The sequence below is a fragment of the Rhinopithecus bieti genome, unplaced genomic scaffold (genome assembly GCF_001698545.2).
Source record: "Rhinopithecus bieti isolate Rb0 unplaced genomic scaffold, ASM169854v2 scaffold_3316, whole genome shotgun sequence".
Taxonomy (NCBI): Eukaryota; Metazoa; Chordata; class Mammalia; order Primates; family Cercopithecidae; genus Rhinopithecus; species Rhinopithecus bieti.
The window spans coordinates 847,086-859,107 of record NW_016804424.1 but is presented as its reverse complement, the minus strand read 5'-3'; the positions used below and the strand labels follow the sequence as shown (position 1 = coordinate 859,107).

The following is a 12,022-nucleotide window of genomic DNA, read 5'->3' as shown; positions in this document are numbered from 1 at the left end:
TTTCTAGATAGTTTTGAAAAGTGGCTGCACCATTTTGCATTCCTACCAGAAATATGAGGAATAGACTTTCTCCACATCTTAACCAATACTTGTTATTATCTGTCTTTTTAATTTTAGTCAATCTCATGAATGTGAAATAGTATCTCGTTGTGGTTTTGATTTGCATTTCCCTAATGGCTAATGACATTGGACACTTTTTGAAACTGTATTTATTTATTTATTTATTTATTTATTTATTTATTTATTTGAGACAGAGTTTTTTTCTTGTTGCCCGGGCTGGAGTGCAATGGCACAATCTCAGCTCACTGCAATCTCTGCCTCCCAGGTTCAAGCGATTCTCCTGACTCAGTCTCCCAAGTATCTGGGATTACAGGCATGCACCACCATGCCTGGTTAATTTTGTATTTTCAGTAGAAGTGGAGTTAATTCTTGTTGGTCAGGCAGGTCTCGAACTCCTGACCTCTGGTGATCCGCCACCTAGGCCTCCCAAAGTGCTGGGAGCACAGGCATGAGCCATCATGCCCACCCTGGACACATTTTTGTGTGCTTATTGGCCATTTGTATACCTTTTTTTTTTTGGTAGAAATTACTTTTATTATGTTAAAATATTCCTTAATGAGTTAGCAATTATTTATGTGGAGGATGGTCCAGAAAACAGGTTCATGATTAAATTATCCTTGTCCTTGATTACAGAAATTCATGAATCACACACATCACACCATTCTCTGGAGTAGCTGCTGAAGGTCTGCGAGGCTGCGAGCTTGGAGAAGCTTCTCCCTGCCTGTTAGGCGGCTCCCATCAGATATGACAAAATGAACATTATTTTTCTCTTTGGAATTAAATCTTGACAACAGTTTGAATGCTCTTTCCAGAATGCATGAGTTCTAAGGCTTTGTTAATTTCATCAAAAGAGAGATTGCGAGTCATAAATTCATCAGCTTTTATCTTTTTGGACATATATTCAGACGCCCAACTTTGGGACACTTTCTATACTCTTCCGTCCTCCAAAGGCAATGCCTTTCCTTGTGTGACCTGTTGCCAGCTGGAATGGATGGGTGGCAATTTCTTCACCTGAAGCAGCTACTCCAACCACCACACTGATGCCCTGGTGACATGCCTCAAGTGCTGCTCTAATGATCTTCACATGACAAGTACATTCAAAGGAATAGTCCACTCCTCCATCAGTGCTCATCATCTCAACGAGCACTTCCTGGGTTGGTTTACTAAAATCCTGAGGGCTAATACATTCAGTGGCTCCAAGCTCTTTGGTCCTTGCAAATTTATCTTTATTGATGTCCACACCAATGATCTGCGATGCACCAGTCACTTTGCAGCCCATGGTAACTCCCAATCCAACTCCTCCCAGGCCAAAGACAGCACAAACAGAGCCAGGCTCCACCTTGGCAGTGTTCACAGCAGGACCATAACCAGTGGAAATGCCACAACCTAGGATACCAACTTTATCCAAAGGTGCTAAAGGATCTATTTTAGCAACAGAGATTATCAGCCACAACTGTGTATTCAGAAAATGTTCTGATTCCCATGTAATGTAAAATTGTCTTTCCTTTGCAAGTAAATCTGCTGGCACCATCTGGCATTAATCCTTTCCCTTGTGTGACTCTTATCTTCTGGAAAAGGTTAGTTTTAGGATTTAGACAAAATTTGCATTCTCCACACTGTGGGATATAAAGTGAGATGACAGTGTCACCTGCCTTCAGCTTAGTAACTCCCTCACCAACACTTTGCACAATTCCAGCACCTTCATGTCCCGAGATCACTGGAAAACAACCCTCAGGATCAGCTCTGCTCAGGATATAGGTGTCAGTGTGGCAAACCACAGCGGCAACAATCTTGATTCGAACTTCATGAGCCTTTGGGAGTGTCACCTCTATGGAGAGAGGCTTTCCAGCCTCCCAGGCAACTGCAGCCTTGCACTTGATAACCTGGTTCACCATGTCCATGGGTTCTATCCATTTGTATATATTTTTTGGAGAAATGTCTATTCAGATGCTTTCTACTTTTAAAAATTATATTATCTGTCTTTTTTAAATAATTGAGTTATAAATATTCTTCATATATTCTAGGTAAAAATATCAAATATTTTACTAGCAAAATTTTCTCCCATTCTGTAGGTTGCCTTTTTACCTCCTTTATGGTGTCTTACAAACACAAAAGATTTGAATTTTGATGAAGTCTAATTTACCTATTCTTTTTCTTATATTACTTCTGCTATTGGTGTCACATTTAAGAAACCATTGCCTAATCCAAGGTCATGAAGAACACCTGTTTCCTTCTAAGAGTTTTTATAGTTTTTGCTCTTATAGTTAGGTCTTTGATTGATTTTGAGTTCATTTTTGTATACAGTGTGAGGTAAGTGTACAACTTCATCCTCTTGAATGCAGATATCCAGTTGTGCAAGCACCGTTTGTTGAAAATATTCTTTACCATGAAACTTTAAGCTTAGTCTAAAGATAACTAGATTTGCAGGGATTTAAGCTGCAAATTATTATCCCCATGCTACTTGACAAGCATTAGGTAATCACTAATTTTACCTCTTTTGTGATGAACTTTATGCTGGCACATCACTAGGGCCCTTCTCCTCAGTGTGATTATAGTCTAATTAGTTATTTTATAAATTATTAGGCTTAAATAAGATAACATTTTATATACTAAATATTATTGTCCTGTTTCCATCTCCTATAAGGTAAGTTAATGTAAAATTTCTCTGTCTAATTCTTACTGATATCAATTCTTTACTTCCATAATTTTCTTTGCTCTTCCTCCTCCCTCCTCCTCCTCTTCTTCCCCTCCTCCTTCTCTTCTTCCTCTCCTCCTCCTCCTTCTTCTCTTCCACCCCACCTCATATGTATAGAGAATTCTATATATTAGAATTGAATATTCCAACACCTAAGATGCTCCACATTTACGCTTTTATTCTTTCTATCAATGTGAGAGAATTGCTTCATCCAAATGTGAATATCAAGCTATTTGTTTATTTATTCTATCTTTATCTAAGTGTCTTTTTTCCTTATTGTTTGCTAAGTAAATTTTACTAAGAAATATTTAGAAAGCCTCTTCTAATTTTCATGTTCTCCTAAAAATATTCAGCGTTCACAAAAGCTACTCAAACTGTCAAGTACAGTTATTTTTAGTGAGACTGAGAATAATGCAACTAACTCCTATGATATTTTATTACATAAGGCTCCATATCTGCTTATGAGCTAGTTAGAACAGATGTGATACTTGAAATCACAACCACAAGGTTGAATTTGCAAGAGGTGTTTTGTTTCACTGTGTTTCACATCACCTTTGAGGTACTCTGGACACTTACACTTGGGGCTCTATAAAAATAGTAGCAATAACAATGAAAAGAATAGATAAGGACAGTTCCAAGATACTTGTGCAAACTGCTCTCTACACTAATAACCATGTATTTAAACTCCCGTCTCCACCTCTCACAGATTGGGTTGGTCAATTCCTGCAGTTGTTATGGAAGCATCTTTGTGACTTCCTGCAAACTGTAAAAGTCTTTGCCTGGATCAGCAGCTATTGGTCATATGGTATGCCTGCCTCTAACAACACCTTTCATGAATGTAGAAGCAATTTCCACTAGGGATCTAAAATGCTAAATCAACTTCTGTTTTAAAATCTAAACCAAAGTAGCTGAAGTTTGAGGTAGCTATTAAGAAGTTTTAATTCTTATAAAGCCTCCAGAGATTATCTGAGAAAGCCACTCAGAATATAAGTGCAATTTCTTGTCTGCATTATGTCGTCAACCTCTCTTCCTTTATTTGCCATAAAGAGAATGATACCCTTGTAATGACATATTTTTTCTTCATTTCTGACCGGTTACATGGTTTGATACATATTTTGCCCATATCACAGAGCAATTTCTATTCAACTAAAAGAAAGAGATAATCTACATGAACATTACTGAAAATATTACTACCCTATATGGGAATTTAACTGTATTTTTCAAACCTATTGAGCAAGTGGGGATTGAATTTTTGTCAAAATAAAGAAATTCATGCTTGTTCCTTCTGTGGCCTTTCACTGGAGGATCAAAAGAACCACACATATAAAATGAGAGTTTTAAGCCCAGCTGCAGCTTTCTTGCATACTTTTCACACTTGAACCCATGAAAGTGGAAGAAAATATAGTAAGAATATTCTGCTAGATACATGTAAAAGGTGATTTTGACGCTTAAGGGAAATAAAATATCTTAGCAAATTAACTAACACTAGTTTTATTGAACTGACTTTAATATGGCATGAGAAACACTTCTTTCTTCTTCTATAGCTACAGTTGAAAATTAAGTTCTCCCATTTTTCCATGTACTAGAAGAGACCAAGATATGTGTGGATGGATGCGTAGAAAAGAGCACTGAGCCCCCATGATGGATGATTATGAGAGTGAGCTTTGAGATCTGTAAGAGTTTTGGATTTGATGTCTAACAATACTTATAAGACAGGAGACATTAGAAAATTGTATTGACAGTTTCTCCACAGCTGTAAAATAAGTGTCATAATAATACATCCTTCTTAGGATTTCTGTGAATATTAAATAAGGTAATGCATGTACAGCACGAAGAATCATGCCTTGCATAATTTAAGCTCACATTAAAACAATATATTTATTTATAACTGTTGTTAGTATCTAAAAAATCTCACAGAGAAATCATCACAGTCTTAGGGCAAAACAAAGAAGAATCAAATACAGCTGTTTTACAGACTGAAGAGCAAGAAAAAACACTAACTTCCTTCTCCCATCCTCTGTGAGTTTATGTAGGATCTGTGAGGACTCTCTGTGACTATGTAAAAGGAAAATGCCTGTCATACTACAATACTATTTGAAAAGTTCAAAAGAAAAAGGTCATATCATGTGCCCAATGCAAATGTAATGTTTTCCTTTCTAGTTAGTTAATTCGTTATACACTAGACTGTTGTACTTTCAAGTGCCTTCAAATGCAAAAGGTGTGATTGCATGCTTTCAGAATTTGGGGAATGGATGATTGACTTCTTGTAACCAGATTTAAACTGTACCTAGCTTCTGCAAGTCAGGCACATGTATTGATTTAATAATGAAATGCTGTAGTCTCATTCTCTGTTCTATCCATGTGTTTTTCCTCAGGCAGTGAATTTGAATGTTGAAGAATTTGAGAGTCCAGACTTCAGTGGATAGTCAACACTGGTAAAAGAAATGTACGGTATGTCATGCCAAAACAAATCTAAAAGTATTTGCACTTCTTGTAATCACAAGCTTAACAAGACACACAATCTTTGCTGGACTTCTCAAATGTCACAAAGTTTCCAAAGGACAAATGTATGCTTATGTTTGCTCCACTGTCTTAGTAATTGTCGAGATTTTTTTCTCGTAGAGTAATAGAATTTAAAACCAGGATACTTAGATGTTATAGCCCTATTCTCTCATTTTAAATATGAAAACCTTGAAACTCTGAGAAACTAAATAAGTCACTTTGTTACATATTCATTTGATCTGAATATCATCTTTTAGGTGAAAAAATGCACAGTGTTATTAAAATACAAAAGTTCATTCAATATGTCTTCATATATCTATCTGTATATATTGTATGTCTTTGTAAGGTATTTGTATTCTGCACTGCTGTGTCACACATTTTTGAGCCTGGCAGAGGTCAATATGTTTCAGGCACTGTGTAGCTCCCCAGTTGCTGCAAATTTCTTCTGTGGACCCAGACAATATTTCCCTCTGTGTATAAAGGCATATATGGCTAAAACCTACTCTACCTCAAAACTGTTTAGTAATGATAGGATATAAGATAAGTAAATTTCACTCAAATATTTCCCAACCTGTGATAGTTATAACATATTCTATAAATAAGTCTACATTTAAAAACTAAACCAAAATTGTCACTGTATTCTAATCTTAATCCAATATTACTCAAACTCAGTTAAAGAGGCCAGATAAAGTATAGGCAACATGCTACTCTCCCTTCATTTTTATCCCTTTCATTCATCCCTAAGTGTTTCTTCTTCAGCTGCTAACAATCCCAACATTTCTCAGTTCCTAAATGAAAGCATTCGGTCATGTATCATGGATGAAAATACATACACAGGAGAAGAAATCTGTCTGCACCTTGCAGACTTGTCAAAATGACCGATTATATAGATAAAGAAAATGCATAAAATACCTATTCACATGCGTTGTAACCAGAAATACAGGGTGTGAATTATATCTGGATGCTTACATATGAATGATTTGAATTATTGTGGCATCTTTGCCTTTTCCAAAATATCACAATGGTAATGAAACCACTGAGTATAATCCTGATAGATTAGAATCCAAGTTTGTTTTGATAAAGTAGCAAGCACAGCCAGAGTGAAAAATGCTGGGTAACTAAGAATACAGGCCCAAAAGGAAGAGAGAACCCCGAGACAGGGTGGCAATCCATTTTAATGGGAATGGGGCTGGATATTGACTTAGAAGACTGGGAGTCAAATCTCAGCTTAGTTACTTACTAACTGTGAAACTCCAGAAAACCATTAAGTGCTAGGCAATGGAAGATGTAAATATGACTACAACACTTTCTAATGGATAAGATGCTTGTGAATAGATCATTATAATACTATGATAAAAATGCTTCAAAAGAGAAAATAATAACATAGAAAAAAGGAGAAGGAAACAACATATTCTCTTGAGTTTAATATGTTTTCACAAAGTGGACAAGTTAAAGAGTAAGTAGGCATTTACCAGATAGGAAACAGAAAGAATATTCAAGGCCAATAGAGCTACAGGTAAAAAGCATGTAGCAGTGAATGAGCATGATAAGAAAAGGAGTTTAAGAAGGTCAGTGGATCTGGAGGCCACTGGTTATAGGGTAATGGAGAATTTGGGCTGAGTGAGCTTGGAAAGCCTGGATTTTAGAGGATTTTGCCTGATATGCATCAGAGTCTTTGAACTCTATCTCACGGACACACCAAATCATAAGAAGGGTCTTTTAGTAGAGAAATTACAGGGTTCAATGTGTGCTCTACCTAAAGTAACCTTTGCTAAAGTCTGGGGAAACAGTTGTCACTGTAAAATTATGTGGGAGGCCATTTTTAAAAGACTAGACAAGACATACGGGGGCGTATGAGAGACTTGCCTAGGACAAGAATTATGTAATTAGAGAGTAAAAGCCAAATTCCAGGAACATTTGTCAGCTGGAATCATTACTTGGGATACAGACTGAATGGTAATGGTTTGTAAGAAATGTTGGAAGTATAATTTTTTAATTTAAGAGAATAGGGTTGATTTTAAAGTTTTAGAAGCCATCAGTTTATAAATCGTAGTTGCAGCTATGACAGAGGCTAAGTTCTACCAATAAGAATGTATAGAACACAAAATTTGAAAGAGTGCATTCAGGGGAATACCAACGTTGAAAGGACAGGCAGAGGTAGAGGAAAGCCAATTAGGGTTAAACACTAAAATAATCAGAGAGGTAGAAAGATTTCAGGAGTTAGTTGTAGACTAGAGGCTAAACTGAAGAGATGATTTTAGTAATAGAAAGTAATCAAAGAAACAAGTGTTGCAGAGATCATGTGAGCTGAAGACTCTATAAAGATCCTGTGTGAGAGAAACATCCAGAATAATAATACTGGGGTGAAGAAGAATATTCATTATACTAGAAATGTGTCCTTTTATTTGAAGTCAGCTTAATGGTTCTATATATGTTACAACAAGTCATTGAACGTGATCTCAGTAATGATCGCAGTGTTAAGCCTGCAATATTAAACACTGTGTCCATTTTCTAGAAACATCTATGGTTTCTTTATATGTGGCAGAGTTATCATATTGACAACAAATTAATATGATCTTTCTCAGTTTCATGTACCATTTTTTCTGTTTATTTGAAAGAAATTGTTACTATTTTCAATATATGAATGCTATTTTTAGCATTATTATTGGGATAGTCAGCATTTTAGTGATTTAAACAAAAAAGTGATAAACCGTTAACCATAATGTTAATCACTTCCATGAGATCCTATTTCTATGAAAGTCTCAAATATTAGCACTTGGTTCTTCCATGCAAGTACATTTGCTATTGTGGCAGAGTTGAAATTTAAAAATCAATACTAAAAAAATAAATATTCCAGATATTTTGCCATAAAAGAATTTAGAAATGTGTGCTCATGCATGAGAAAAGGAAGATCTGAACTTCACAAGTGAAAAAAAAGTCACATTTCTCTTAATTTGCTGTTAAATGGTGAAACATATCTCTTCACATGCATATTCACTGCTACATATTTAGTGAAAACATATTCAAAATAATTCCTTGCATCTAAATCTAACTTTGGCATTATCTAAAAACCAAATCACCTAAACAATATCTCACTTTAAAGATATTAAATTTTATTTACGAATTGGATCAAAGCATGAAAATACAACTATGTATAGTATCTGTTGAACCTATCTAAATATATAACATTTTATCTCTTGGTTTTGTTTTCTCCTTATTGTATTATGTAAATATATAAAAATTATAAGTAATATGATAATTTAAAATAATTGTTATTTTCTAGTGAATATCCACAAAATACCCTCAACTTCTGTGTTGCCTCTCGAAATGCACATTCAGGGTGCATTAGAAACATGCTAGTTTGTCTGTGGTTTTCCGGGAAGCTTTGAGGTTCTAACTTTGATCTCTCCTCTTACACACTGAGATTTTCTCCTGACTCCACTAGCCCAGACAGAATTTCTACTCTTGATCTCTAAGGTAATTTTAAACATACTCTTGACACCAGCATCACTCAGTGGCAAAAGTTTCCCTCTTAACCATGGTGTGTTTACTCTTCAGTTTCTCTGTTGGCCTTTGCTCATCTGGACTCAAAAGTGACTTTTTTAAACTTTCTACCCCAGGAATAGTTTTTCAGTCATTTAGTTCACATGTTTTCTGCTTTGACTAAAGTATTTGGAGTTCCCATTTTTGTTTCCTCAACTGTTTAAGCTCCTTTATCTGAGGAAACTAGATTTTCTCTTTGATCTGCCAAAGAATCTGTTACATCGTTTGACCACAGGGTGAACTCTACTTAAAGTGACTCCATATTTTTGTGGCACTCTCATTCATCCCTTTTTAAATGCTGCACCTCTGTCAAGGTACTCCGCACCTTGGATATCAAAGTTGTAGGGCTTTTTTGACTAGTTAACCCATTGCTATCAAATCTTATCTCAGAGATTAATCTGTCATTAATCACTTTTACCTTCGTGTGCCATTAAAAAGTTACTTCAACTGGGGATATTTGCAACTGAGCTCTGTCCTCCAAAGGTGGGAAGAAAAGTGGGAGTTTGTTTGACATAAAACAAGTTAATGAACTATTGGCGCTTTTGCAAAGAAGGCGTTTCCAAAGCCTATCAGCCTATAGAATACTTGGCCATTTGCCATTCATTGAAAAGAAACAGATCGGCAGCCAGGCGCGGTGGCTCACGCCTGTAATCCCAGCACTTTGGGAGGCTGAGGTAGATGGATCACCTGAGGTTGGAAGTTTGAGATCAGTCTAACCAACATGGAGAAACCCTGTTTCTACTAACAATACAAAATTAGCCTGACTTGGTGGTGCATGCCTCTAATCCCAGCTACTAGGGAGCCTGAGGGAGGAGAATTGCTTGGACCCAGGAGGTGGAGGTTGCAGTGAGTCAGGATCGCACCACTGCACTGCAGCCTGGGCAACACAGCAAGATTCTGTCTCAAAAAAAAAAAAAAAAAAAGATAACGTACAAGGGAAGAAGATATCCATTAATCTGATCTGTGTCAGTCTTTCACATAAATTGATGGAGTATACTAATAATTCTATGTACTTTAACCACTACATAGAACTTTCACATATATTTTCTGACAGATAGTTTCACAGCCTGAGTTAGGTGTTAACATTTTCATCCCAATTTAATAAAGTCAAATTTATAAAGGATAAAGACTTTCAAAGGACATCAACTAGTAGTGATTGAATTTGGAACTCCATTCCAGGTCTTCTGTTGCACATCTTGCTTACTTTTCCCAATACCACAGCTACTATAGTTATGCTTCCAATGCTTCTCCAAACCTACCATTTTCCCAGTCACTTCTTTTCAGCCAATGCTTAGCTTTCAGAATATGAATCTAAAACAGCATTGAATGTGTTTAACACCAACTGCAGATGGATTTCATACCAATATTATAAATGCAACTTACAAATAAGTTGAAATAGTTTACTTGGCTTTTATCCTAACCAAGATCATTCTAAATTCGAGGGATCGTGCCAGACCACAATTACACAAATGTCATTGCTAATATCCTTAAATTATTATTATTCTAGCACTGCCATTTGACTATCAATACTGCCTTTCTTGCAACATTTGCCTGCCTTCTGTAGTTCTTTTTGAACCCATTGCTTTCATTAGCTGCAAAATTCTCACTTGGATGATCTGAATATTCCTGTAGTTGATAGGAGTTCCTCTGGCAACAAGGGCTCTTTTACAGAATCACTCATTACTACGGCTCCAAACAGGAAGGTACCAATTTCTGGATTGAATTAAATTAAATTTAAAAGATCTTTAAAAGTTGTCATGGCCTCTAAGGTATTAAATATAGAATTTCTGTTACAGATGTCTAACCTAGTTATATTCAATTATTCATTTATTCTAAAAACGTTTATTGTACTAAGCTATTCCAGTTTCCAAAATTATCTCCTAGAAATGTATGCTTGTGTATCACATTTGTTTCTATTAAGGGTCTATTACAAAAATAAACACGAAATATTGCAATGTGAAATTTTAAGTGTGCTTGTTTTTACAGAGATAAAGAGGAAATATTATGAATGTTTAATTCTCTGGTAAAATCATATTTCTGACATTGGCTTAATGCTGTACATCACTAATCTATTTTTTGCATTTCTCTTTTGTCTGAATACAACACGGACAAGTTAAAAGATGCCGAGGTAAATCCAGTGCTGGAGTGTGAATGTACTCCTTGCTCAGACAGATTCACTATCATAAAATCTCTAACTTTAACTATTGCCTTGAATACTGAGCTTAGGCATAGTTTCCACTGACAATAAACAATTACAGCAGATGAGTAATGATTCTTCATGCCTACTACACTAGTAATCTGCTTGATGTATGTACTACTGCTCGGACCAAGGGGATTTTGAGGATCCACTATCACCCTCCCAAGTACCATCTAGAGGTTCAATATCAAGCAGCTCTCTCTTTTTATGCTCCTTTCTTAGGTAGAGGCATATATTTATGAGTACACATATATCCTCACATAAAAGAAACATTTCTCCCACATTGTACATTTTACCAGAATAAGGTCTAGGGAAGTGACAAAATTTTTATAACTTGAAACAATGCCATTTACTGTTTTACCAATACATAGATTAAGAAATTTAGACTTTGCAAAATATTATGGGGGTTAGGAAAAGTCAGAACTCTTCATTTTAAGAAGCATACGATTTAGAGGAGGAGGCAGTCACAGAATAAGGAAATGTTACATGACTACAGTTGCTAGTTAATTATACAGGCAATTTTGTTTAGGAGTTTGGAAATTACTTGAGATTTAGTAGAGAAGGCTTATAAAGGAGATAGAATTTTATCTGGCTTGAAGGCAATTGTGAAATAAAAAAGAAAAAAAAACTGAACTTGTATTTTAAATCTAGTCTCTGTCATTTTGTAGCTCTGTGCCTCAGGAAAGGAATTTAGTATGTGCAAGCCATAGTTTCTTAATCTTTAAAATAAACCACTGTTTCAGAGCTTTATTTGGAGATTTCATGTAAAATCACAAACACAGGGCCTTGCAGATAGTAGGCTCCCAATAATGCTACATAAAGATAGTTGGAATTTGCATAAAAGAAAATGAAATTCCAATCAAGGAAAGTGAGCAAAACAATAAAGGTGAAAGAAAACAAAATAAATTCAGTCTATGAAGTGTGCCAGTTTGATTGACATGGAGAACAGATAGAAGTGAAAAGTAAGGGTCCAGATCGTGAAACCCTCTGCAGAGGCAGTCTAGACTTGACCTTTGGGCAGTGGA

The 12,022-nt window shown here is 35.8% G+C and overlaps 1 pseudogene; it reads right to left on the bottom strand.

The window, feature by feature from the left end:
• Window positions 1-837: 837 nt before the first annotated feature.
• On the bottom strand, window positions 838-1,961 carry LOC108527084 (alcohol dehydrogenase class-3 pseudogene; annotated as a pseudogene).
• Between the last annotated feature and the right edge of the window lie 10,061 nt (window positions 1,962-12,022).